Here is a 27,309-nt window from a genome sequence, read left to right on the forward strand (position 1 = left end):
ATTTATTTATTTATTTATACAAGCACTGGGTACAGTCAGAAGCGCAGAAGGGTGAGAGAATTCACCAGAGCCAGAGCGGGGAGCAGAGCAGGCAGAAGGACCGAAGTACACTGCTGAGGGGAGCAGCGGGTGGCAGGAGAGGTCTGCGCGCCATGTGGGACCCTCCTCCGGTGGCCAAGGAGTGGCCGGGGATCGAACCGGTGCTGCAGAGGCTGCGGGCAGCTTCGCAAACTGTTGTAGAGCAACCCCGATACAAAACGGGGTGCCTGACTGTGGGTCCTCACCCGCGCGCTTAAAAGGACTTATCAATTCTCTACTGCAGGCACACGTGAAAGGTTAATAAAAGGTTTATTTACAAGGGAAGGGGAAATGAGGAAATGTACAGCTCTGGGAGAAAAGCGGGAGACAAAGTTTTAAATGAGTCCTACCCGATCCGCCGATCAGGAATCCCAAAATGGCGCTCTGAGAGCTGGCCGCCAGCCAGGAGTGGTGAAGCCGGGAGGCGAGCGATTGCGAGCCAGAGAGAGCCCAAGGCCCACGTGTTTGGTTTTTTATATCCAACCTGGCTGCCCAACTCCACCCTCAGGTCCCAGACACTCTCCCTTGGTGGTGATGGGATTTGTCTTTCCCAGAGTCTTGATGGCTTTAGTCTGGAGTGGGGGTGGAGTCCACAAAGTTAATCCTGTATGGGATTAACTCAGGACATCACTTCCCCCTAACAAAACCAGCGCTCAACCACTGCGCCACTGGGGAGGCCCTCAATTCAGAATTTTTTAAGGAAACCTCAGTTTTGGCTCTTTTCAACTGCTCGCACAAGGCCTACCCATATTGTTGAAGGTAATCCCCTTTATGTAAAGTCAACCGATGATGGAGGTTAACCAGTGTGAAAATAGCCTCACAGCCACACCTAGATTAATGTTTAATTAATTATAGCCCAGCCAAGGTGACCCATCTAGCTAGCCATCACACCTTGGAGCTTTCTTTAAAGGACAGTTTCCATTATGCCTAGTAAAACCGACAAACAGGAAAATGGATAAAAGTAGACATGTCTTCGTTAAATTAGGAGTGGGTCTCCTGCCTGTTGCGGACCAGCACAACAGTGAGCGATGAGGCCGTCTCAGGGTTGAGAGACTGCGCAGGGTGGTCAGGGATTTGGCGAAAGAAATGACAAACAGACACACTTTAAGAGGGAGTGTAAATCTGAGTGTAATTTTCTTTGAGTTTGTGACCAGTATATATATATATATATATATATATGTTTTTTAAAAGCATAGGAACAGTGAATATCAACGAAATTAGCTTGCTCATGGGTTTAGCTTATCATTGACAGGGCAGTGATTTACATCTGGATCTAGCCGCATTCCTAAGTAGTTAGGCTATTAGTTTTGTTTTTAAACTGTATAATCGCTTTTTGTTTTACTAACTACTTTTTCACCTAAACTATATATATTTTTTTTACAGTAATGATCTAATCATTTATTTATTTATTTATTTTTAATTTTTTTAAAATAAATTTTATTGTTATATTCCCCATACAATTGCAGCCCCCCCATTCTGACCCCAATCCCTCCCCTCCCGCCCCGCCCCCCTAAAAGTGTCTCTGGTTCATAGTTTTTTGTTGATTTTGATTTTCACTTTCTTAAAGTTATTCATTTTCCTGGTCCCTTATTTAAGTTTTCTAGATTCCTGCTATGAGTGAGACCATCCGGTATTTTTCTTTTTCTTTTTGGCTTATTTCGCTGAGCATGATCCCTTCCAGCGCCATCCATGTTGCTGCAAATTGCATGTGTTTATCTTTTTTGAATGCTGAGTAATATTCCATGATATATATGTACCACATCTTCTTGATCCAGTCATCTATTTTTGGGCATTTGGGTTGTTTCCAAAGCTTAGCTATTGTAAACAGTGCTGCTATAAACATAGGGGTGCATCACCTAAACTATATTTTAATTAGTATTATTACACAGGGTTTAGTAATGTTTCATTTGAGTCAGCCTTGTTTAAGGATTTCATATGATTTTTTAATTAACAACCAATGACCTTTATAGAAGAAAGAAGGAAGTTTAGAAAGACAATAAGGGAATAAAGTTTGTAGTTCTAGAAAGACGAGATAAGGTTTTTTGTAGTAGCATTCTTGTAGTGGTTCCTGGTGGTCGTTATCTTTTGATAAGCGTCTGTCTTATCTATGTCTTCAGGGAACTTTGCTGTACTCCCCTGCGAGCTTGTTCCTTGCCCAGCCGGACCTAGGGACCGTGACGAAAGCCATTAGCCCTAAAGGTCACTGCAGGGGGAGGTGCAGCACCTGCCTTTCCTAGCTCCTACCTCCTCCCCTCAAGGGAACCCTAAGGATAGTTTCAAAATCGTTGCCTTATATGTGTTTACCTGTAAAATGCAGATAGTAGAGCTTGATTTTGGATTAAATTTAATCATCTTATTACAGGGCAGGGAGAGGGACACCCCAAGACCCCCATACCTACCTGCTCTAAATAGTTCTGCCATCTGCCACATTAAGACAAAACATAAGACCTTTAATGGAAAGGAACTTTAATACAATTAGTGAACAATACAGAAAAGAATACAGTTTCTAAATCAAGCACCCAAAGGTTACCCATCCCGTCATGGGTAAAAGTCCATCCAAATGATATTGGCCCAGAGCAAGGTCTGAAAGCCTGCATAAGTCTAAAGCACCTTTCAGTGGGGACCCACAGAAAAGGATCAGAAACAACTAGACAAGTCTGGGAAGAAAAGACCAAAATCAAGATAAAAGCTGCCATTGTTAACCTCCCCATGGGTCTCTCACTCACATCTGTTTCAACCAATTCACGACCAAAAGGCAAGTGCAGCATCTTCACATGTCTCTCTGTTCCATGGGCTTCCTCCAAGTCTCCTCATTGCTCTCCATCCTGCTTCCTTCCTTCCCCAGTCTCCTTTCCAGCTTCTTCTCCTCCCTGCTCAGCTCCACTCTCCCTTGGGTGGGACAGGGAACCTGGAACTTCCCCTTTCCTTGGGCACCACCCTGTTACAATCTGAGTATAACCATTCAGCCCAATGCTTGGCACATTAGATGTTTGATACACTTCAACTGCTTCTAGTATTATTATTATTGATAAAATCTTTTTGAAGAAAGAAAAACTCAGAATATTTCAGTATAAAGCTTGGTGAGTCACAGTGGGCTTGTAACATATATTTCTGCCTCTATTTTTCCTGCTCACCTGAGGGCCTAGTGAACCCTGGCCTCAGCTGAGCTTTTCAAATGGAAGATGTTTTTGTGGGTCCAAAGCTGGGACAGGCTATTAGACTTGAGGGAGGGAGAGTCAAAGTTCTTTGCTTTGTTCTCTACAAGACCTCAAATGGCCATGTTTAAACTTTCAGTTCTCTTGACTGAGAACATAACTCTGGTTTGTCTCATCTGGTGACTGGAGGGAGTAAACACGACATTTTCCTTGACTTCAATTGCAAAGAAATAGCAGAGCTGCAATCTAACAAATTTCTGTTAAGTGAACAAAGCACAATTTTCTTCAACAGTTACTCTCAAAATGAGAATTTGAAAAATAAAATAAGTTGTTTTCTGTAATGCTTATTTTGCATGCAAATAAAGAAAGGAGGAAACACACATGTGTTTAAGGGAGGGGGAAAGTCTGAAATTCATAAGGAACTTCGATCATCTTAAGTTTAAGAAACAGTGTGGAATTACAAAGAATTTTCTCTCTCAAAGCCCAGGCCAACGAAGTTAAGAGATTGAGTTTCAATTGCATAATTTATAAAATCACACCGGAACCTGGAAATGAAGTTATGTGCTTTCTGCTCATTTCAATAACAAATGTAGACAACATATTTTCTTTGACAATTGGTGTTTATGATACATGGGAGAGAAGAGCTTCCAGTTCATTGCACCACAGCTATATTAACTCTTGCAGCAAGAAAGGCAGTGAAAATCTCAGCTTCATTAGTAAAGTGAGCAAATACAACTTGAAGACACACCAGGAATAGTTCCTTTGAGTATAAAGTTAATCATTTCCTGATGACAGTCATATTTTACATGAAGTGGATTATGAAAGTTTCCATTCAATATAACAAACATTTCTTGTCCATAATTTTTCATTATTGCTATAGTTAAAGCCAAAAAAGAAAAAAAAAAAAAAGGCAACATGGGGCAGGATAGAGTGAATAGTTATAAGTGGTTTTGCCAGTATTTTAGTTTTAGACAGATTTGGGTTCAGTCAAGTTCAAGTTCCAATGAGTTACTGGGTAATTGTGGGCAAGTTATTGAACCTCCCTTAGCCTAATTTCCCTGGTCTATAAAATATTGGTCTGTAATAATACTCAGTATGGTTGTTTTGAGCATTAAAGAAAATAACGTCCTTAAGCCTTCAATAAATAAGATGGGCCTCCCTAGTGGTGCAAGGGGTTAAGATACAACCTATGAGGCTGTCTGTAGCCACTGCAGCACAAGTTTGATCCCTGGCCAGGGAGCTACCCACATGGCACAGCAGACCTCGCCTGACTTGCCTGCTGCTACCCTCAGCAGTGGATTTCAGTAGATCTGCCTGTTCTGTTCCCCACTCTGTCTCTGGTGGATTCTCTTACACACCCCCCACACCTCTGGCCTGTACCCCAGTTCTTGTATGCATAAATAAATAAATCTTTAAATAAATAAATAAATAAATAAGATACTGTTGTTGGGTCAGGATAAGAGAAGTGGGACAAAGCCACCTCCACTCTTTTGGAGATCATCAAGCACTGAGACTCCTAAGATACCAAGAAAAGGATCTAAAAGAATAAGTGACTCACATACAAGGCTATCAGAATTGTTCTAGGGCCCTTGCAGGATGAATTCTCTTGTAGCTGTAATGTTATGGGCAAGTTAACCTCTCTCAACTACAGCTCTCTATAAAAGTCTTAGAACCTACCTGATAGGATTTTTTTGGGAAAACTTTATTTTGGAGTAATTTTAGATTAATAGAAAAGCTGGAAAGATAGTGTCAGATAGGCCTCCCTCAAATGTTCAGACTTTTTCCAAGATGTCTAGAGCAGACTTTTTCCTATGTGTGTTACCTTGGTATGTGGAACTAATGTCAATCAAAGCCCTCTGGGCCTTAGGAGAAACTTATAATTACTTAAAGAATGTAAATTACCTGGATTTAAGGACATCTTTAGAAACAACCTTTTTATCGGAGCAACTTATCTTTGAGACAAGACAAACACATGTAAAGGCAAAATTTTGTCATTTGAGGTCAACTCTTCCTCATCATGTGAGACCCCGTCCTCCCCTTGAAGCCCTAGACCCAAGATAAAAGCTGCCATTGTTAACCTTCCCAGGGTCTCTTACCCGCATCTGTGTCACCCAGTCCACGACCAAAAGGCAAGCGCAGTTTCTTCACGTGTCTCTCTGCTCCATGTGCCTCCTCCAGGTCTCCTTCTGGCTCTCCATCCTGCTTCCTTCCTTCCCCAGTCTCCTCTCCAGCTTCTCCTCCTCCCTGCTCAGCTCCACCCTCCCTTGGGTGGGGCAGGAAACCTGGAACCTCCCCTTATCCTGTGGACCACCTTGTTACAAGGGTACCTGATCTGAAGTATTGTTATGGCAATTTCCCAGAGATATCAGATGGCACAAGAGAGGTAGAGAGAGATTTATTTGTCACACCAGCAGGCTCAGTGGGATAGCTCCCAAAAAGTCTGAGCCCAAGTTGCAGGAATGGTAAGTTTTTATACAGTTTGTATGTGGAAGCTTGTCACCCCACCTATCACATACTTTCTTCCCCCTTTTTTTTTAAAAGATCTTATTTATTTATACAAGAGCTGGGGTACAGGCCAGAGGCGCGGGAAGGTGAGGATTCACCAGAGACAGAGCGGGGAGCAGAACAGGCTGACAGATGGAAGACACTGCTGAAGGGAGCAGCGGGTGAGACAGGAGAGGTCTGCCGCGCCATGTGGGAATCTCCCTGGCTGGCCGGGAATCAAACCGGTGCTATAGAGGCTGTGGACAGCTTCACAGCGCTGCGCTCAACCTGCTGCACCACGGGGGAGGCCCCATACAGACTTTCTTTATGGTTTGGGAAGGGGGTCAAGATAGCTATAGCTACTACTGTGGGCAAGCAGCTCACCGGCAGGAACTTTCCGCTCCAGCAAGCAGCAGAATTAGCAACTTCCTGTTACAGTGTCATTGTGAGTGCAGGTCCTTGCGCAGATTGCAGGATCACAAAGAACATCCTTCAGCAGCAGCTCTCACACAGCTTCCTGCAGAGTTCTCTGCTTCCATGTCAGCCCATTCAGTGGTAAGACCAGGTAGAAAGGTGATGACAGCTGTTTGCCTTCAGGGAGAGGCCTGAATCAAGCAAACAGAAAGAGCCTGGAGGAGGATAGTAAAGAAGGGCAGGGCCCCCTATTACAGGACTGAAAAGCCTGGGCTCCGTGGAGGCACCTCACAGTTTCTGATCATCACTAAGGTCAGATTTCAAGTAAAGGATCCTTATTTAGCACAGACACAGTAAACCCATAGTTAAACCACAGTGCAGTTTAATCCTGAACAACCTTCTAAAAGTATGCGGTTAGAGGGCCTCCCTAGTGGCGCAAGAGTTGAAGATACAGCGCTGTCTAGCTGTCGCCAGCCACTGCAGCACCAGTTCCATCCCCTGGAGGCAGAGGCCGGCCAGGGAGCTGACCCCATGGCCCAGCAGACCTCTCCTGTCTCCTCGCTGCTCCCCTCAGCTGTTTTAGTCGATCTGCCTGTTCTGTTCCTCACTCTGTCTCTGGTGAATCCTCTCACCACCACCCCCCTGCACTTCTGGCCTACACTCCAGTTCTTTTTTTTTTTTTTAAAGATTTATTTATTTATTTATTTATACAAGCACTGGGTACAGTCAGAAGCGCGGGAGGGTGAGAGAATTCACCAGCGCCAGAGGGGAGAGCAGAGCAGGCAGACTGACGAAGTACACTGCTGAGGGGAGCAGCGGGCGGCAGGAGAGGTCTGTCGCACCATGTGGGACCCTCGCTGGCGGTCGGGGATCAAACCGGTGCTGCAGAGGCTGCAGGCAGCTTCGCAACCTAGTGCTCAACCGCTGCACCACCAGGGAGGCCCTACACTCCAGTTCTTGTAGGCATAAATAAATAAATCTTTTTTTAAAAGTATGCAACTAAAGACTTCACTAGGATAGAGTGTCAGAACATATGATTTAACAAAATGGATCAAAAAGGATATTTAAAATAAGTGGAGACAAATAGTAAAACAATAAACCTGGAGGGAAAAGAAAATTGAACCCAAAAATCTCTCTCTTTCCACTTCCTGCTGTCTCATTTCCATAGCACCTTTTTGTCTAGTCTTATTTGTTTTACTTCATGATAATCCTCCCTGGCAAGAAGGGCTGTCACCTCCACTGAGCGAAGTTCTAACCCTGAGAACAATTCTTTGGATGTTAAAAATAGTTATTACAATGTTATTGAACTCGATTACATCCTGAGGGGTCTTACTTGTCTCTTAATGCTTTACCCATTCATGAAACACTGTTTAAAAGTGTGTTAAAAATGGGAAGATTTTAATCTTCCCAGATATCTGATTAAGAGTATGATTGGCAGGTATTATTCGTTTAATAACAAATACTGAGTGCCTGCCATGGACTGGGCCCTTTCTGCACAGGGGAATAGCTTGGGAACAAAACAGACCATGATGCAGCCTCCTAGGCATTTACATCTGGGTGGAGGAAGACAGACGGCATTTGTAAACAAAATAAGGAAATATATTGTGTGGAATGTCAGGTGATGGGTGCGATGGAAAAGAGACTAAGAAGAGGGGAATTGAGAGAGGGCGGTAGATGTGAAGTTTCTCAGTTCTCTCTACTTGCCAAAGGGGGTGGGGGTGGTTTTTAGGTGAAAAGCATTCTCTTTTTCCTTAACTTTTCCCAGTTTCTGCTCTAAGGTTTGTCTGGCTATTTCTGATTCTGTTCTATATTTTTCTTTATTTATTTCTTTCTTTTTTAAAAAAGATTTATTATTTATGCATACAAAAACTGGGGTACAGGCTAGAGGTGCAGGGGGTGAGAAGATTCACCAGAGACAGAGTGGGGAGCAGAACAGGCAGACTGATTGAAATACACTGCTGAGGGAAGCAGCGGACAAGACAGGAGAGGTCTGCTACACCATGTGTCTTCCTCCCTGGCTGGCCTGGGATCGAACTCCTGCTGCAGAAGCTGTGGATTGCTTCATAGTGCAGTGCTTAACCTCTTGCACCACCAGGGAGGCTTCTGCATTCTTTTCGTAAATGTGAAGAGTATTAAATGCAGGTAAGCATTCAGCACTAGAGCCAAAATTTCTGGAACAGATTCCTAGTTCATGTTAATGCTTCTCCGTGTGGCCGAGGGCAAATCAACTTCTCTCTGCTCTGACTTCCCAATTTATAATTTTACCTACCTCATAGAATTATAGAGAGGATTAAATGTTTCCGTAAAGTGCTTAGAGCAGCACCTGGCACAATGGAAAAAGAAGGTGGTGTCTGTGGTGGGGGGAGAGGGCGGAGGGGAGTCTTTGCTTCATGAAGAGCAAGATGTGTTTCTATGCCTGAATATATAGGGGTTCGCGGGGCTCATACCCAAGACATGAGCCTGTTCTCTCCTGTCTTATTCCTTCAACTTTATTGGAACATGTCAGTACCACTTTCAAGGCCAGAGGCTGCTGCAAAATGCAACAAGAATGGCTCCTCCTGTATCCCTTGGTTTATTCTGAAGGTATACACTCTTCAGATGATAAGATTTTTTAAAGTTTTTTTTTAATTTTTCACATTATTCTTTCCTTGTCACTTAAATTTAATTACACCAAAAAGTAGGCATTTGCTTTTGTTATACAATTACCTGAAACAGCCATCACTTAGACTTTTTTTTAAGAACATCATATTCTGATGTTGTTTGGTCCATACTTTGTTATTATGAACAGCCATACCCCACATACCACTTTCTTTTTTTTTTTTTTAAAGATTTATTTTTATTTATTTATACAAGCACTGGGTACAGTCAGAAGCGCGGGAGGGTGAGAGAATTCACCAGAGCCAGAGCGGGGAGCAGAGCAAGCAGAAGGACCGAAGTACACTGCTGAGGGGAGCAGTGGGCAGCAGGAGAGGTCTGCGCGCCATGTGGGACCCTCCTCCGGTGGCCGGGGAGCAGCTGGGGATCGAACCGGCACTGCAGAGGCTGCGGGCAGCTTCGCAACCCAGTGCTCAACCGCTGCGCCACCGGGGAGGCCCCACATACCACTTTCATAAAGTAAAACAAGTAGTGAAACTTAAATAAGATACTGAAGAGGGATGAAATGATCACACCATTTTAAGTTGGAGAAAATACTCATGATTTCACCGGTTCCTGGGGGATTTCTGCAAATTTAGTTTCCTCTACAGCAGAGAATGCAGTGCATTGTATGTGGCTAAAGAATGAGCACAAAACCATCACACAAACTCCCGGCAGCTTCTCTGGGGTAACTTACTTCCTGACTGTTGAGTCTCAAGGATCTCTCCCCTAGTAAATTATTAAGCTACTAGCAAGGTAAGATGAGATAAAAGAAAAAGAATGTTGTTTAAAGTGGAAGGCAAACACATTTAGTGTATCTCTGTGATGTGGAAATCTCTACTATCCTTTATTGTAGTGACAAGGACAAGGAGTTGGACAAACAAAACGTAGTGGCAACGACTCCTTCCATAGTGCTCCAGCCTTGCGCGGGGCTCCCCTCAGCTTGTCTCAAGTGCAGGAGGCCCTCTGTCAAGGAGAATTTGAGGGCTTCCATGTTTTCAGAACAGGCTGTATGTCATCTGGTCAGTCTTGCTTAAGGACTTCACTGACCTTACAGCTCCCTTTCCAATGACGAGAGCGCTACCTTGGTTTCTGACTTTATTTTTCATTTATTTATTTTTATTTTTTTGAAAGATTTATTTATTTATGCATACAAGATCTGGAGTGTAGGCCAGAGGTGCTGGGGGTGAGAGGATTCACCAGAGACAGAGTGGGGAACAGAACATGCAGATTGACTGAAATACACTGCTCAGGGAGCAGCAGGGGAGACAGGAGAGGTCTGCTCGCCATGTGGGTATCTCCCTGGCTGGGGATGGAACTCATGCTGCAGAGGCTGCAGATAGCTTCATAGTGCTGTGACTTAACCCCTTGCACCATCAGGGAGGCCCCTGGTTTACTGACTTTAGACCCCACTTACTCTAGGATTGGATTCAGGCTGCTTGTCCTTGCACCCCCTGCCCCTGTAGAGTGTGTCCTGAGAGTCTTGGGGTGGCCTTTTGGACTCAGCCTGCCTAGATCTGCATGTAATGCACGTCTCCCAGACTCCCTGTCACTGTCTGTCCACCTATTGGGGTTTCCCCCTTTTCTGGACTTCTTCAGCCAATAGTCTGTCATCTTGGGCCATCTCCTGTCACTAAATATCCAGATAACACCCTATACTATATCTGGAATTGTACCTGTGTCTCAGACCCTCCAGTTATAGCTGATTTTGCTGTTTGCCAAGTTCCCATCCTGATCTGAGAACTGGAATGGAAGCAGTTGTTGAAGACAGAAAGACAAAGTAATATGTGTTAGAAGTTCAGTTCTCATATCCAGACAGTTGGTATTATTTCCTTGAGGCCCTGGTGATCACTTAGATGAAATCTGAAGCATGAGAAGGACTTACCCAGATGTAGAGGAGGGACAGAAACGTTCCAGACAGAGGGCAAATCCCTGACTCCAGTGTCCACACTGCCCAGAGGCCCCTGAGAGCCTCTGCTGGAACAAAGAAGCTATCTTTTGCTGGTACACCAGGGTCCTGAAAGTCAGTCATCTCAGAAAGGTGCCAGCATGGGAGGCTGTTCAGTCACATTTTGCCTCACCTCCTTCTAGATATTCTTGATTAGACAGTGAGGTGCTAATTAAAATCACTAGTGAGCCACTTTCCATTTACTCTTAATTTTCAAGCACCATCAAAATAATGATGCATATTATTAAATGTGTCAGATTAGCTTGGCTCTAAATTTTAATTTACCATGACACTGAACTGTTTAGGAACTTCTCAGTGGGCTGTTCACATAGCAAGCTGATATGTTGCAAAGTTGTAAGCGCTGGTTAAAAATCATGGGTCTTGTATTCAGCTACTGTCTTATCTGTCTACTTATAAGTTTAAACAATCCACTATGTAATCAAAGTCCCATAAAATGCAGAAGGATACTTCTCTAATCCCCATATCTAACCCATGTGCTGACTGTCTGTCTTTTTCCCCAGGAGGACCTTAATAGATATACTACATATCTTGTTTTTTCCTCTGCATATGTTTTAGAATCCAGTACAAGAAGGGTGTTCAGCAGGACAAAGTTGAAACTATTTGATTATTTTCTAACTAATTTAACTCTCACATCCAGTAGCCTTTTCTCTATTATCTCTAAGGATTCATAAATAAAAGATTGCTCTGCATTTCTCAGTTTATTTCTTTACCTTTCCTCTCTCTGTTTTAGCCTCTACTGTATATTTGTGTTGCTGCAGGACTCTGATTGATTTGCACAGGGTTTCAAAGGCTCTTGTCAACAATATATAGTTGGAACCTCTTGATAAAGTTGACATTAGTCCACTCTCATGTTGAATGGATTATATATATCAACCTTAAAATATGTGAAGTTGCTAAGCTTTTGAAAATTGAATTGGACTTGAATAACAAACCATGTCTTAGTGGGACTTAAAAAGTTAAAAAAAATAAACAATAACTTGGGGAAAATAATATGCTTTACTGACAGCCAAGGATGAGAAGCCTTATTATATAAAGGACTATTTAAGGGATTCATTTATCTAGTCAATCAGCCTTCTTACATTCATTAATTCAACAAAAATGTTTTAAGCATGAAAACATCTGTTACGTCCCTTAAAAATTTATATTTGAAATCCTAACCTCCAATATCTCACAATATGATCTTATTTTGAAATAGGTCAGAGGTAACCAAGATTTACAGAGGTAATCAAAGCAAAGTGAGGTCATTAGTGTGTTCAGTTCTCAGTGTATTCAGTTCTCAGAGGGAGAACTGAATGGAGATACACACAGAGGGGAGATGATGTGGAGGGACAGAGAGAGAAGATGGCCATCTTTTTTTTTTTTTTTTTTTTAAAGAATTCTTCCTTTTGTAAAGATTTATTTTTATTTATTTATACAAATACTGGGTACAGTCAGAAGCATGGGAGGGTGAGAGAATTCACCAGAGCCAGAGCGGGGAGCAGAGCAGGCAGAAGGACCGAAGAATGCTGAGAGGGGGCAGTGGGCCGCAGGAGAGGTCTGCGCGCCATGTGGGACCCTCCTCTGGGGCTGGGGAGCAGCCTGGGACCGAACCAGCGCTGCAGAGGCTGTGGGCAGCTTTGCAACCCAGCGCTCAATTGCTGCACCACCGGGAGGGCCTCTTTTTTTTTTTTTAAGATTTACTTTATTTATGCATACAAGAACTGGGGTACAGGCCAGAGGTGTGTGGGGGGGTGAGAGGATTCACCAGACAGAGTGGGGAACAGAACAGGCAGATTGACTGAAACACACTGCTGAGGGGGCAGTGAGCAAGTCAGGAGAGGTCTCATGCGCTATGTGGGTAGTTTCCTAGCCGGGGATCGAACTCGTGCTGCAATGGCTGCAGATTGCTTCATAAGTTGTGTCTTAACCCCTTGCACCACCAGGGAGGCCCAAAGATAGACATCTTTAAGCCATAGAGAGAGGACTGGAACTTAACATCTGTCATGAACTTTAGAAGGAACTGACACTTGGACACCTTGATTTTGGACTTATAGCTGTAGATCTGTGAGACAGTCATTTACTGTTGTTCAAACCACCCAGTCCATTGTCCTTAATTCAGGCAGTACTGTGTGTCCTAGGTGCAGGGGCCATGGCAGTGAATACAACCAGCAGTGATAGTCTTTCTGGGACTCATATTCTAGCATTAGAACCAATAAACAAGCACATAAGTAGATATAAAATAATGTATGAAACCAAGATATATGCTGTGAGGAAATCTAAAGTAAGGTGGCAAAGAATGAATGGTCTATGCCATTTAGATTGCAGGGGCAGTTTAGGGAAAACTTCTCTGAGGATATGATACTTATGATGAATAAAGTGAGGGAGAAAACTGGCTGTCTGGGGAAAGAGGATTCCTAGCAGAGGGAGGGAACAGCAAGTGCAAAGGTCCTGAGGCAGGCATTGTTTGACATGTTCAAGGAAGTGCAAGAACATTAATGTATCTGAAGCACAGCAAGAAAGCAGGCAGAGATGGGATCAGAGGCAGTTAGTGCATTGATTTGGAATTCAGGAGAGAGCTCAAGGCTGGAAAAATCCATTTGATTATTTCAGGCAGTAATTGAAGACAGGGATGTGGCTGAGAAAAAGAAAGCCTCATAGAGTGTTCATCCTATGCCAACCACCACACTTTATGTGGTTTGCTCATTTACTGAGGATAGCAATTTTATTTAGAAAATATCATTGTTTTTGTTTTTTCAGGTGAATAGTCTGGAGTTTTTTGCCCCAGTGTGAAGTGATTTGCCTCAGTGTACATCATTAACAAGTGGGATTGAACCTGAGTGGGCTGATGCCAGTGCTCTGCAATTTGTTCTTTGCCATGAAAACATCTTGTTTAAGCGGCAAGTAAATGTAGAATTCGGACAAGAAACTATTGCTTTTTTTATTTGACAGAGTCAGTAAACTAGAGGGAAGTTATTAAATGCTCAAAAGCACCCAGAGATTAGAGGGGTCAGAGGGATGAGCTCTAAACTTAAGCCCAAATGAGATTATTAGAAGACCATAGTTGTACTTCCTGAGTGAATGCCAAGGCCAGAGTTGACTGCAAATGCAGAGGAGCAAATGAGGCAGCTGTTTGATGGAAAAGCTGTGCAACAGGTCAGATGGTACCTGAGGAAAGAGGGAAGGCTGGTCACCTTCCCTCCTTCATACAGGTGACATCACCTTGGCGAATTTATTTCCAGCTTTCAGTCTGGCAGGCTCAAAAATTGAGTTTGTCAGCACAGGTGTCCCAACTATAAGAGTTTCTGTTTAAAAACCAAAATGTTAATGGATTAATCAAGTGATTGCTACTGAGTAATAAATTGTCAAGCAAGCGAATGTTCATGCTGACTAATGAGAGCAGGAGAGCTTGCAAGAAGAATCATTGAGATCATCTCACTGGTATCACCACTTTGTGACACCATGTACCCGTCATTGCATGGACTATACTTGCCACATAGTTCAAATATTCATGACCTTTAGAAGGAACCGACACTTGGACACCTTGATTTTGGTTACCATGATACCATCTCCCCTCGCACAGCAGAGTTACATTGACAAATGTTACCTGGATTTTTCTTGTAAAGCAACCTCCCTTTGGTTCATTGTTTCCCAAACACACTCATTCTCATACTATCTTCATAATATTTGTTATCTCTATTGCCCAGCAGTATGCACTATTAATAGCTTAATTTCTAAAAATTAAATTAGGGCCTTCCTGGTGACTCAGAGGTTAAAATCTCAGCACTGTCAAGCTATCACCAACCACTGCAGCATGAGTTCAATCCTGGGTCATGCAGTTAACCCATATGGTGCAACAGACCTCTCCTGTCTCACCCACTGTTCCCCTCAGCAGTGGATTTCAGTAGATCTGTCTGCTCTGCTCCCCACTCTGTCTCTTGTGACTCCTCTCACCTCCTGCACCTCTGGCCTGCACACTAGTTCTTGTATGCATAAATAAATTTTTAAAAAATAATTAAATTACCTAAATATTAATGATAAAGATATTTATTTTAACAGAAAATTGTGTGTTATGAGCACAACTGGAAAACCAGTATCCCTTGTCATAAGTATAAAGCAACTGTTAAGCTAAACAGATGGCACTGGATATAAAATTTTATTATCTATTGTTCCTCTAACTCTTCTGGATTATTAGCAATGCTCTACTTACTGTCCTCTGGGAAACACTGCCCTGAAACATCACAATGTGGTCACCAGGGGACACTTTCTCAACCACTTGCTCTGTTACAGGGATGGCCCCATACAAATGCCCGGGCAGTGGCAGGTCTAGCATGAAATGAATGAAGTCTGAGATTCAGGATCCATTATTTTTACCTGTTCTTTCCAAGGCCTTGTTTTGTCTGTACTTGACTTGGAGTTCTTTTTAGAAAGAGAACCCTACCACTACCATGTGTATAAGGTTTAGGCCTCCAAACTGCAGTGTCTCCTATTTGTGCATGATTTTAGAGGAGGCTGAGTTGACTACCAAGAGTTTTCTTTATCCCCATCTCCTACTGAGTTTGTCTCAGGTTTGATGATGTCAATTAATCCTGTACCAACTTTGTAGGAAAGAAAGACTTGATGATTAACTCAAGGTGAGTCTGAAGAGGGAATTAACTGTTAGACTAGAAAAACTTGAGAGTGTTTGTGAAGAGGAATGAATGGAGGGAGACTAAAGGTGTCTAAAAGTGTGTGTGTGGGGGGGATTGATAGGGGATTTAGCACACAGGAGAGTAAGTGGGTCTTCAAAAGGAAGGAGGACCATCTCCCTCTAAGCTAACAGAGGAGACAAGAAAAGAGGTATTTTAGGTAGATCAACAAATACAAGAGGCTGTGACTCAAATAGTGTATTTTCTGTTTGGATTCTGAGAAAACAACATATGCCAAGAGTGAGGAATGAGGAGATTGTATGGGAGACTTGAGGAAAAGCTTATGTTTGGAATTTAAAAAAATAATTTTTCATTTATCCATACAAGAACTGGGGTACAGGCCAGAGGTGTGATGGGGTAAGAGGATTCACCAGATTTGGGAGCAGAGCAGGCAGACTGACTGAAATACACTGCTGAGGGGAGCAGTGGGCAAGACAGGAGAGGTCTGCTGTGCCATGTGAGTCAGCTCCCTGGCTGGGGATCGAACTCGTGCTGCAGTGGCTGCAGACAGCTTCAAGTGCTATGCCTTAGTCCCTTGCGCCACCAGGGAGGGCCCTATGTTTGGAATTTTCAATGTGGAGCCTGAAGAGGGAGCTCATCAGAGATACAATAAAGGACTAGGAGCTGCTTTGGTGAATCAAGCTGGCAGGGGCAGGAGCAGAACAGTAATAGGATTCACTTTCATTCTGAAGCCCTCATAGTCTGATTCGGCCAGGGCCTCCTCGCTGAGGAAGGAGAGAAAGTAGGTCAAGGAATTGAAGCAAATGGAGTTGCTGATAAACATGTCTCTGAAGGGATTAACTAGAGACTGAGGGGGTGGGGGTTTACAGGTTGGAATTTGGAGAGTCCAGGTTTTAATGAGGTCAGAGAGCATGGCCAGTGGGAAGAACTCCCAGAGAAAGGAAACTATGGCCTGAGCAAAGTTTTTGAGGGATAGCCCAAGAAGACACCAGTATGAGTGATGCAGGCCCAGGGTTGCCCCTGAAAGAGCAGCTTAGTGGGATGAGGTGAATGATACAAAAGTGATAGACTCTCAAGAGATCAAGACTAGGCAGCATAACGGGTGATAGGAGGGCCAGCAACAGAAATCTCTATTCCAGAGAACCCCAAGTTTTAGGGGGATGACTGGGCTTTCTGAAGTGGGAGCTATAGGGTTAGAAAGAGGCAGAATATCATGTCCATGTCCTCAACCCCAGAACCTGTGAATATGTTACCTTACATAGTGAAGGGATTTCACAGAGGTGATTAAGTTAATGGGAAGATTATCCCGGATTATCCAGGTAGGATCAAGGTGATCACATGGGTCCTGCCAAGAGAAAGGAGAAGCAAAGGAATCAGAGAAAGATGTGCTCACACAGGAGCAGAGGTGACAGTCAGCTTTGAAGGTGAAAAAAGGGGGTCCAGAAAGGGGTCCCATGCTGAGGGCCCAGGCAACACCTTGACTTCAGTCCCGTGAGACCCACTGTGGAGTGGACTTCTGGCCTCCAGACTGTAAGGCAATGCTTTGTGATGTCTTGTGCAACTTAGTTTGTGGTTATGTGTTAGAGCAGTAATAAGAAACTGATGGAGATGGTGGTTGATAGGAAGCTTTTTTTTTTTTTTTAAAGATTTATTTATTTATGCATATAAGAGCTGAGGTACAGGCCAGAGATGGGGGTGTGTGTGTGAAAGGATTCACCAGAGATAGAGCAGGGAACAGAACAGGCACACAGACTGAAACACACTGCTGAGGGGAGCAGCGGGCGAGACAGGAGAGGTCTGCTGCCCCATGTGGGTTACTCCCTGGCCAGCTGGTGATCAAACTCGTGCTGCAGAGGCTGTGGATTGCTTCCTAGTACAGTGCTTAAACCCTTGCACCACCAGGGAGGCCAAGTTGATAGGAAGCTTTTAAACAGAAAGGATTTTGAAAGAGCATGAAGGAGCAGTGCTTTGTGGGCAGCAGAAGCTACTCCTAGACAGCAGAGAGCAGTGGGCCAGAGTAAGCTGTCTCTACTTGAAAGGGCTCAGGGACACAGAATCCCCCAGGGAAATTCAAGTTTCGGGTAAAGCCAGGAAGTAGAGGAGGCAGAGTGAAAAGGTTAAGAATGTAGGGGACTATTTTAATTTTTGGCACTAGAACAAGACTCTCCAAGTGCGCAATGTAAATAATTAGAAGTCAGGTCACTGGGAGACCAAATCGAAAAGGAATAAAAACATGAAACAGGATCTGTGACCCCCCCAGGGTAACATGCTGGGCACATACCATGGACCAAGACTGAGAATCTCAGGAAAAAGGGAGTCAGAGGCTGGAAGACAGGGGAGGGAAAGGAAGGCCAGAGATAACTAACTTTATTCAGAAATTTTAATCAAATACTTTTTGTCTTTCCCTTCAGTTTAGCTGGCTAGTTTTGATGCATAGTGACTGCCTTGTTGGTCTTACACAAATTCCAGAATAAAACTTTTGGCATTTATTTATTTATTTATTTAAAGATTGATTTATTTATTTATACAAGCACTGGATACAGTCAGAAGCGTGGGAGGGTGGGAGAATTCACCAGAGCCAGAGCGGAGAGCAGAACAGGTAGAGTGACGAAGTACACTCCTGAGGGGAGCAGCGGGCGGCAGGAGAGGTCTGCGCGCCATGTGGGACCCTCGCCGGGCAGCCGGGGATCAAACTGGTGCTGCAGAGGTTGCGGGCAGCTTCGCAACCCAGAGCTCAACCGCTGCGCCACCGGGGAGGCCCCACTTTTGGTTTTTAAAGGACTGAGACTAATTAATAGCTGTCATATGCATGTCAAAACAGATTTGAGAAACTGCAAATAAAATTTTCTTTCTGATTAGAGTGTCTTGCTCTTATCAGGTTCATAAGTGCTCACTGGATTTATTTGATTTAAGGTAAGTCACAAAGTGCTGGAAACCTTGAATTCAGCTCCATGCAAGAGCTAAATCAGAGCATCATCAGAAAACCAGGGGGAAGGGAGTTCATGCAAATGTCAGGTTTATGACTATAGGACCTCAAACCCTTTCGCCCCTTTTAGCTGGGTTCAACCTTGTGATGGTCTAGACCTACCTTTTGTAGCTCTGGCAAAGAACTAAAACAAAAGCAGACTTCATTCCTTTCCACTAGGGCTACCCTCTGAATCCTGGCCTTTAGATATTGCCAAGTCCATGAAAAGGGGAAGAAGGAAGGGCAAACCCAAAGAAAAGAGCCAAGGAAAGAGCTTTATTCTAGAGGAATGAGAGCAGAGTTGGCCTTAATCACCACCCTTTGGTCTTCACCAGGGTGGGCGTCCCTCCCAAATGAATTGTCACCCCAATTCTCTCTTACCACAACAGCTGCAAAGATAAGAAAAAGGATCCAAGAGAGGCAACAGCAAAAAGAGGGAGAAATCCAGCGACTAGCCAAGGCAGAGCTTTAAACCTCTTTGTTCATCCTTTTTTTTTAAAGATTTATTTATTTATTTATTTATTTATTTATTTATTTATTTATTTATTTATTTATTTATTTATACAAGCACTGGGTACAGTCAGAAGCGTGGGAGGGTGAGAGAATTCACCAGAGCCAGAGCAGGGAGCAGAACAGGCAGACTGACGAAATACACTGCTGAGGGGAGCAGCAGGAGGCAGGAGAGGTCTGTCACACCATGTGGAACCCTGCAGAGGTTGCGGGCAGCTTTGCAGCTCAGTGCTCAACCACTGAGCCACCAGGGAGGCCCCTCTTTGTTCATCTTGTAAAAAGTTCCACAACTTCACACCACGGCCCAGTTATATCCTTGACATTCACTCACGTCAATACTCCCCTCCCTGGGGTGGAGTAAGAGGATGGGGGGCATTGAGTTTCTCCCTACAAATCAACAAATAAGTATTTCCTTTCAAATCCCAAGCTCTTAAATTAAAAGTTATTGATATATATGTTTATTGTGTATTTGTTCATCCATTTTTTCCTTCCTGCAGACAAAACTAATCACTTCTTTAATTAAGCACTCTTCACTCTTATTAGAGCTATTAGCATAAAAAGAACATTTGATGCTCTTTGTGTCCCAGTGGACCCAGGCATGCATTTTCAGGAATAAGTTGGTGTTGTTTATTTGAACAGTGTGTATCAGGTGCAAGAAGGATAATTGACTGCTTTTCAAACACTGATTTCTCTCCCTTCCAGTGGGTGCACCTGCCTCAGAGCCCAGGGTGTTTGGCCACACTCAACTATTGCTCAGGACTGATTTCAGCTACCCCACAGTCCCCAAGGCCAGACACAGAATGAGCTGACTTGGAACCATCTGTCTGTGAATCCTGAGGAGCTGCACAGAGAGATAAAGATGAGGATCTGCTGAGGTCAGGAGCTGTATAGATAGGACTGGGCCCCACAAAGTCACAACAGTCAGTGGTGTCCACAGGCAGAATTACCATGACGCTCAGCCTCAGAGCAGTCATTCTCAGTGCAGGTTATTCTGAATTATCTGACTACTTATACTTACATAAATGTTGAGCTAGGTATTCTTAGAACTCGTCCTAATCCTTCTAGAGTCTAGAATCTCCAACGGGGCTGCCTTCATAAGCATGCCCCCTGGATAGTCACATAGAACCTATGATTAGAAGGGCTCCATGCTTGATTTAATATTCTCTTGCCACTGTCTTGAAATTCTTTTAAATTTAAAATAAGAGGACCAGTATTTTCATTTTGCACTGCGTTCTGCAAATTATGTATCTCATCCTGGTCTGCAATATGATTACTCTGGCTGAGCCCCCTGTAATTTTAGGGTCATGTCTTAAATAATCCATGCCCCTCTTTTGCAAGCATTTATTTATGTGTCTGTATCCAGTTTTAGACTGCAGGTTTCCTAAAGGCATGGACTTTCTTATCTGTCTTTTCCAGGGACTAGAAGAGTACCTGACATATCATAAGTGGCCAGACAATATTTGTTGAATGATTGGATGCCTAAAAGAGGCCTCAAGGATATTCCCATAGCCAAGGAGACAGACTACTGGGATAGTGCCACATTTAGTATCAAATTCACCATCAAAGGGGTCATTAATTCTGGACACTCCCTGCTTACCTCCTCCTCAACCACTTCTGTCTGTCTGAGCTGTAAGCTGATTTAATGCTTGATTGACCACACTGATCTCTGTTCACCTGATTCCTGATTCCGTAAGCTGAGCAGGCAACCTGGTACTGACCCAGACAATTTTGTCTATGGACCAAGCTGAGCTGCTCTTTTCAGGGTTCAGGGAGACAGAACTTATTAGGAGTGGAGACCTGGGCTTAGGCACACCATCACCCAGGCCAGCTGAGCTTCAGGGTCTTAGAGAAGTAAAATGTGAAAACGAACATCTGCAACAGCTATATAAAAAGGTGCCAAGCTGCTCGCGCGTGGTAGTTGGGCCATGAGTATGGTAGGCGTGACCACTTGCAGCACCACAAAAGCTCCATCTGGGCTGGGGTCATGGTTGAGGTACTTTCCTTGGAACAATTAAGGTGCTCCTGAAACCAGTCCAACAATTTTTATTGCATTTTAATACATTAAAGGAGAACTATTTAAAGGGAACACCTAAGTCTGGGAACCACAAATAGAATTCATTGCCTGGAAGATCATGTTGAAAAGTGCTCTGAAAAAAGTGTGGTGATCAATTAGCAATGCTTGCACGATCACTTAAATGCCAGTGCACATCAAATTCCTGGTAAATAGTCTATGCACATTTGTTGATTGAATAAATAGATCAGTGACGATTTGCCATCGAAGGGCTTCAGAATAAGCCAACCAAAATATGCCCCTTTGGCATATTGCTTATTTTGAGTTGAAGGCACGTTAGAAATAGCAGATTCAGGAAGGCCTCGCTGACCTCTCCTTTTCTACCTAGAAACAGGTCGTAAAATTTTCCATGAGAAGGTCCTTTTAAAAAACTTAACCATTTAGAAGGAGATCTTATATCAGTGTATACATTTTTATATATTAAAACATTTAACCGGGCCTCCCCGGTGGCGCAGCGGTTGAGCGCTGGGTTGCGAAGCTGCCCGTAGCCTCTGCAGCGCCGGTTCGATCCCTGGCTGCTCCCCGGCCATGGGAGGAGGGTCCCACGTGGTGCGCAGACCTCTCCTGCCGCCCGCTGCTCCCCTCAGCAGTGTACTTCGGTCCTTCTGCCTGCTCTGCTCCCTGCTCTGGCTCTGGTGGATTCTCTCGCCCTCCCGCGCTTCTGACTCTACCCAGTGCTTGTATAAATAAATAAAAATAAATCTTTAAAAAAAAAAAAAAAACATTTAACCAATTTTACTCCTAGTTTAAAAAATCCAAGAACCCAAAAGATATAAGCAGCTATGCTTCTTACTACTCTTTTCTCTTAGTCCCACATCACCGAGGGAACCATTTTTAATGACTTCTGCTTTAAATTCTTCTGACAATTATTTTCTATCTATAAATTTTTTTTTTGTTTATCACCTAAAACATTGCCTGTTAACTTCCTGTTTCATAGGTGAGGATTTATTTCTCCTCATGGCCCCCTGTGTACCTGCTCTCCCACCTGGTGAAGTTGTAGCACCACGTTCCCATCCACTAGGTCATATCTACACCCTAAACTGCCAACTCAGCCCCCATGGCTTGTGGGTCAGCATAGAGTGCCTCTCTTGAATCCCTGCTTTGAAAGGTAGTGACAAGGCCACTTAGCATGCCCCTTCTTCCACAGCACAGCTCCTTCAGTCTTTTCTTGCCAAGTCTGATATCATCACATTTTATCATGTCATCACACTCAACCATGATTGATCTGTGGGTTGGTTTTAGAAGCTGAGAAACTGCAAACAGTATCTACGGTATCTATGTTATGTCCAAGCAACTTGTGTTCCTACAGAGCTTAGCAGCTGCCATTGTATGTAATTCCTTCTCAAGGATGGTGGGCAGAACCTGGGGGCCTCTCAAAAGAGGCAGTTGAGAGCTTCAAGACCTGTATCCTCTTCCCCTTCTGCTTTTCCTTCTCTCCTCCTCCCCTTTTACTCATCCTTCTTCCTCTATGCCCCTCACCTCCTCTATTTTCTTCCCCTCCTAACCTCACCTCCCCCTACATCCTTCCTTTCCCCCATCCACAACTCCTTTTTTTGAAAAGCTCTCCTCCCTCAGCATTTGGGATCCTGGTCTCCTTGCTCTCTTCTCAATTTAAAATCTCTTTCACCAATTCCCTTTTCTCCACGTGTCTCTTTAAAGACTCATCCTCTTTTTTCTCTTCTCTCTCCCTTGTTCTGATATTCAGAGACCAAAGACTCCAAATCTTTGTCTTCCATGAGTTAAAAGAACAAAATCCAACTGGGTAAAATTTAAAGATCTTATCAGTTTTATTCAAGGATCTCACGAATTAGGCAGCCTCCCATCTAGCAGACATTAAAGCCTCATTCTGTACAGCCATTCAGCTCTAAGGAGCTCTACAAAATGAGACTGAAGGGCAGAGGGGTTGGGAACAGAATGTTATGCTAGCAAAGAACCGGCTGGTGATGGCAAGGCTGCTTTCCTTTACGGAGGCAGGTGTCTATCAGACCATTGTCTAATTAGTGCTGATCAGGCGATTCTTGATGGACTGGTTGATGATTCCACTTCTGGGAGAGCTGAAACTATACTTAAATCTCTGTTTGGTGGTGTAGGGCTTAGTAAGTATCTCCATTTTCTGACTGTTGTCTTGTTTTTAATTAAATGCCAGCATCTTTCCTGAACTCAAGATCTCCATTTCAGGCTGCTGGCAGGAATCTTTGCCTGGGTATTTCACAGACATTCAGACTCTAGATGCTGAAAACCAGGTTCAGGATCTTTCTGCTAATCTGCATCTCTTCAGTGTGCCTCACCTTGGGTAATATAACCACCACTAGTCCACTTAGTTCCTGGAGCTAGAAATGTTGACTCTGCTTCTCTATGGCAGATACTAACCATAAATTATCTCTCACTTTTCTGGAAAATAACTAGTTTCCCAGGTTCCATTGCTGTCAGGTGTGGTTGATGGAATGTGGGAGGAAGTGATGATTGTCATTTCCAGACCTGGTCCATATAGTCTTCCTTGAATTCCTCCACTGGCTAGATGTTATCAAGGCACTGTTTGCTCTGTGCATGCTGGAAAGGACAATATATCATTCCTCTTGGCTCAGGAAGTGAGGCCACCCTTTCTGAAGGGATTGTTACCGAGAATGCTCTTACTGGTGTGATGGTTAATTATGTGTCAATATGGCTAGGCTACGGTGCCCAGTAATTTAGTCAAACACTAGTCTACATGTTGCTGTGAAGTTATTTTTAAAGATATGTTTAACATCTACAATCAGTAGACTTTAAGCAAAGCACATTGCCCTCCCTAATATGGGTGGGCCTCACTCAGTCGGTAGGCAGTCTTAAGAGGGAAGACTGAGGTTTACCGAAGAAAAAGAAACTCTGGCAACATAGAAGCCCTATCTGAATTTCCAAACTGCAGGTCTGCTCTACAAATTTTGGATTTGCCAGCCCTCATAACTGCAAGAGCCAATTCCTGAAAATCACTCTCTCTCTCTTTCTCTCTCTTCTCTGCCCCCTCCCCCCGACCCCCCATCCCATTGGCTCTATCTCTCTGACCAGTATACCAAATAAATGAGCCAATTACTTTTCTTATGACCTTTTTAACATTCCCATTACCACATCAGTCAGGACCTGGATTTAAGTTGTGTCTCTACGTATACCAGACACTGCCCAAGGAGAGGGAGAAGCTCCAAGACTTTTTGAAGAACTGAAACATAATGATCCCTTTCCCACCCTTACCCAGAAGATGGACAGGATTCTAAATAATGTGCATCCTGAAGGTTGGAATATCCTCTCAAAAACACCCTATTTCTCACCCTCCTCCTATCCCAAACTGGGGCAGGAATCCTAGTTGAGGATTGAGAAACAGCAGGGACTCTAGAGTAGGTTGCATAAAGTCACTTTTTTTTTTTTTTTAAGATTTATTTATTTATTTATACAAGCACTGGGTACAGTCAGAAGCAAGGGAGGGTGAGAGAATTCACCAGAGCCAGAGCAGGGAGCAGAGCAGGCATAAGGACCGAAGTACACTGCTGAGGGGAGCAGCGGGCGGCAGGAGAGGTCTGCGCGCCGTGTGGGACCCTCCTCCGGTGGCCGGGGAGCAGCCGGGGATCGAACCGGTGCTGCAGAGGCTGCGGGCAGCTTCACAACCCAGCGCTCAACCACTGCACCACTGGGGAGGCCCAGAAAGTCACTTTTAACTAAGGTCTGTGGGTGCAGGTAAGATGTACTCGCCCTTCCTGAGTCGTTAAATACTGAAGAAGAGGGCCTCCCTGGTGGCTCAAGGGGTTAAGTCTCAGCACTGTGAAGCTATCCGCAGCCACCACTGCAGCACACTTTCGATCCGCAGCCAGGGAGCAACCCACATGGCGCAGCAGACCTCTCCTGTCTCTCCTGCTGCTCCCCTCAGCAGTGTGTTTCTGTCAGTCTGCCTGTTCTGTTCCCCACTCTGTCTCTGGTGGATCCTTTCATCCCCTGCACCTCTGGCCTGTATCCCAGTTCTTCTATGCATACATAAAATCTTAAAAAAAAAAATACTGAAGAAGAAAAAAGGGAGGGCAAAGGGAGAGAAGACAGGGAGAGACGGGAGAGGAAGCAAAGACTGAAACAAGGCTCCTCGCCTGAGGCAGTAATTGGGTCTCAGGGGGTGTGTATGTGGGAATTCACCTGAATTGATATTTTATCTAATTCTGGGGTCAAGAGTCCATGCAGGACCTGGGCATGAAGGGAGAGAGTCCTTAAGCCTTCTGTGTGTCAAGGGGGACTTCTTCCCGTTCTCCTGGCTGGCTCACTGCCATAGTGCCTGTGGAATCGCATGTCCAGAAAGCATCTCTCTTGAGGGTCTACAATGAGTTGTTGGTCTCCATTCTGTTATTTTCTGCTCTGAAAGCTCATTTGTTCTGATATTTTTTGGCGACCACTTCTCGGCTGCCAATTTGCAGCCCCACACTTCGCTCCAATTCTAGTTCCCTCCATCCTGCTGCCTAAAGGACATCGAACCTGAGTCCAGTCCAAATTGACTTTTTCCAGTCCAGCCGCCCTTGCTCAGACTACACATAACATGCCAGCTGTTGGGCAGGATCTCAAAGAGCTATACAAATTACATCTTGTTTCCTGCTTCACTCCTCACCAACTCTTATTTTATTCCATTCTTCCATCTTCTCCTACTACTGTCACTGTAAAGAAGAGTTATAGTTGGGGTATTGTATGGGTTCCCCATAAACTGACAGTTGGAAGATTTCCTCTAAATTCTGGTCTTGAAATGTCCAAGACAGAGGCTTCCAGAAGACAACTGGAGTTTTGAATGACTTCCAGATACTGAGTCTCCCAAATTGCAAAATTCTCCTATTGGTCTTATTCTGACTTGGTAAAGTGGCTATAACTTGGGAAGAGGTATCTTGAGGGTCACAGGAATTTTTGTGCTCCCTACTTACAGAAGTGGTGATGAAAGACACTGCAAAGATTGAGCTTGCCTAGACAGAGTGAGCAGGTGGAAGGGGACAGAGCACAGAGCCCAGGCAAGGCCAGCACAGGCTGGATCATCGATCAGCTCTGCCAGAGCCTAGCTCAGCCCTATCGAGTGGTAGGTACTTGATAAACATTTTTTGAATTGTATATCTTTAATAGTATATATGAGTTTCATTCATTCATTGACTTGTTGACTCACTCAATATTCTTTTTTTTTTAAAGATTTATTTATTTATGCATATAAGAGCTGGGGTGTAAGCCAGAGGTGTGTGTGTGGGAGTGAGAGGATTCATCAGAGACAGAGTGGGGAACAGAACAGTTCAGATGTACTGATATATACTGCTGAGGGGAGCAGCGGGCAAAAAGGCGAGATCTCCTGCCCCATATGTGGGTCAGCTTCCTGGCCGAGGTTTGAACTCGTGCAGCAGTGACTGCTGATAGCTTCATAGTGCTGAGACTTATGTGTTTGAGCATACATTGATGATAAAAATAAGCACTGCTCTAGGAGCTTAGAGTTGGAGGGTGGGAGTTTAGAGACAAACATTAATTAAATAATCCCAACAATACAATCACTAACCTGATAGTGTATAAGCTAGTCTAGAGTGTCAGGGAATGAGTTTCTAAGAAAGTGACACTTAAACTAAGATCTAGACTGGCTGAGTGGTTGGAGGTTCAATAAATTCTTATCAGTAGTGACTGACGGCCTCTGCTAATTCATCCAGTGAAGAGATTCTGACAATAGAGTTTCTGGGGGAGAGGAAGGAAGTAAGGGCTGCTCCAGACTCAGCATGCTGGGCAACCTCATCCTTTTCTGCAAGAGAAGACTAGTAAAGATTCCTTAAATCACCCTGCGCAGGTTGGTCACCACTGGGTGCATACGAGAGCCCTAATTAAAGGAAGTAATGTTAAAATCCTGAGTTTGAAAGTTACTCAGAAAAAGACTCAAAACTCATGCAAAGTTTTAGCTCCATTCACACAATTACAAAGTTGCCCCCCTATGTCATACACTTGGGCATGTCTTTGGGACAATATCAGTTGGAGACCCCTGAGCTCAGAGCCTGTCTAATCCAGCATCTGGCTCCTTCCTGTCTGGGGAGAATAGCGCACACGTTTGGCATCAGGCGAGAGACTTCAGCCCATGGCTGATACCTCCCCTTTATGTAACTTTTTCAACCCCTGGGTTTTCACACACTTCAATGTTATTAATTCTCTTTGCCACTTGAAGGACACAAGGCTAAGTAGGTTAAGGATTAAAGGGAGAACGTGAGAAAAGCGTTTTTTCGTGTTTCACTTTTGTAATTTTAAAAGAAAATAATGCTTAGAGAAATGAGATGGAATTTCCCAGCAGAAACCACAGGATCCGGTTGCAACGTAATTGAGTGTGTTGGAAAACAAAGGTGTTGTGCCTTATTAGGTGCTTGTTCAGTTCAACCATTCAGAGGCTTCCTGTGGAT

The 27,309-nt window shown here is 44.0% G+C and overlaps 1 long non-coding RNA gene across 2 annotated transcripts in view; it reads right to left on the reverse strand.

Moving 5' to 3' along the window:
- LOC119248290 (uncharacterized) overlaps window positions 1-27,309 on the reverse strand; it is a 56,075-nt gene that overhangs the window by 12,749 nt on the left and 16,017 nt on the right. The window contains exon 3 of one of the 2 annotated variants that reach the window (XR_008552208.1): window positions 6,102-6,322. The exons of the other annotated variant lie outside the window; for it this stretch is intronic. This is a non-coding gene — a long non-coding RNA (uncharacterized LOC119248290). The remainder of the gene's footprint in view (window positions 1-6,101; window positions 6,323-27,309) is intronic. 2 annotated transcript variants of the gene reach the window in all.

This window comes from Talpa occidentalis, unplaced genomic scaffold (assembly GCF_014898055.3).
Source record: "Talpa occidentalis isolate TD23 unplaced genomic scaffold, MPIMG_talOcc4v2.1 talOcc4.16, whole genome shotgun sequence".
Taxonomy (NCBI): Eukaryota; Metazoa; Chordata; class Mammalia; order Eulipotyphla; family Talpidae; genus Talpa; species Talpa occidentalis.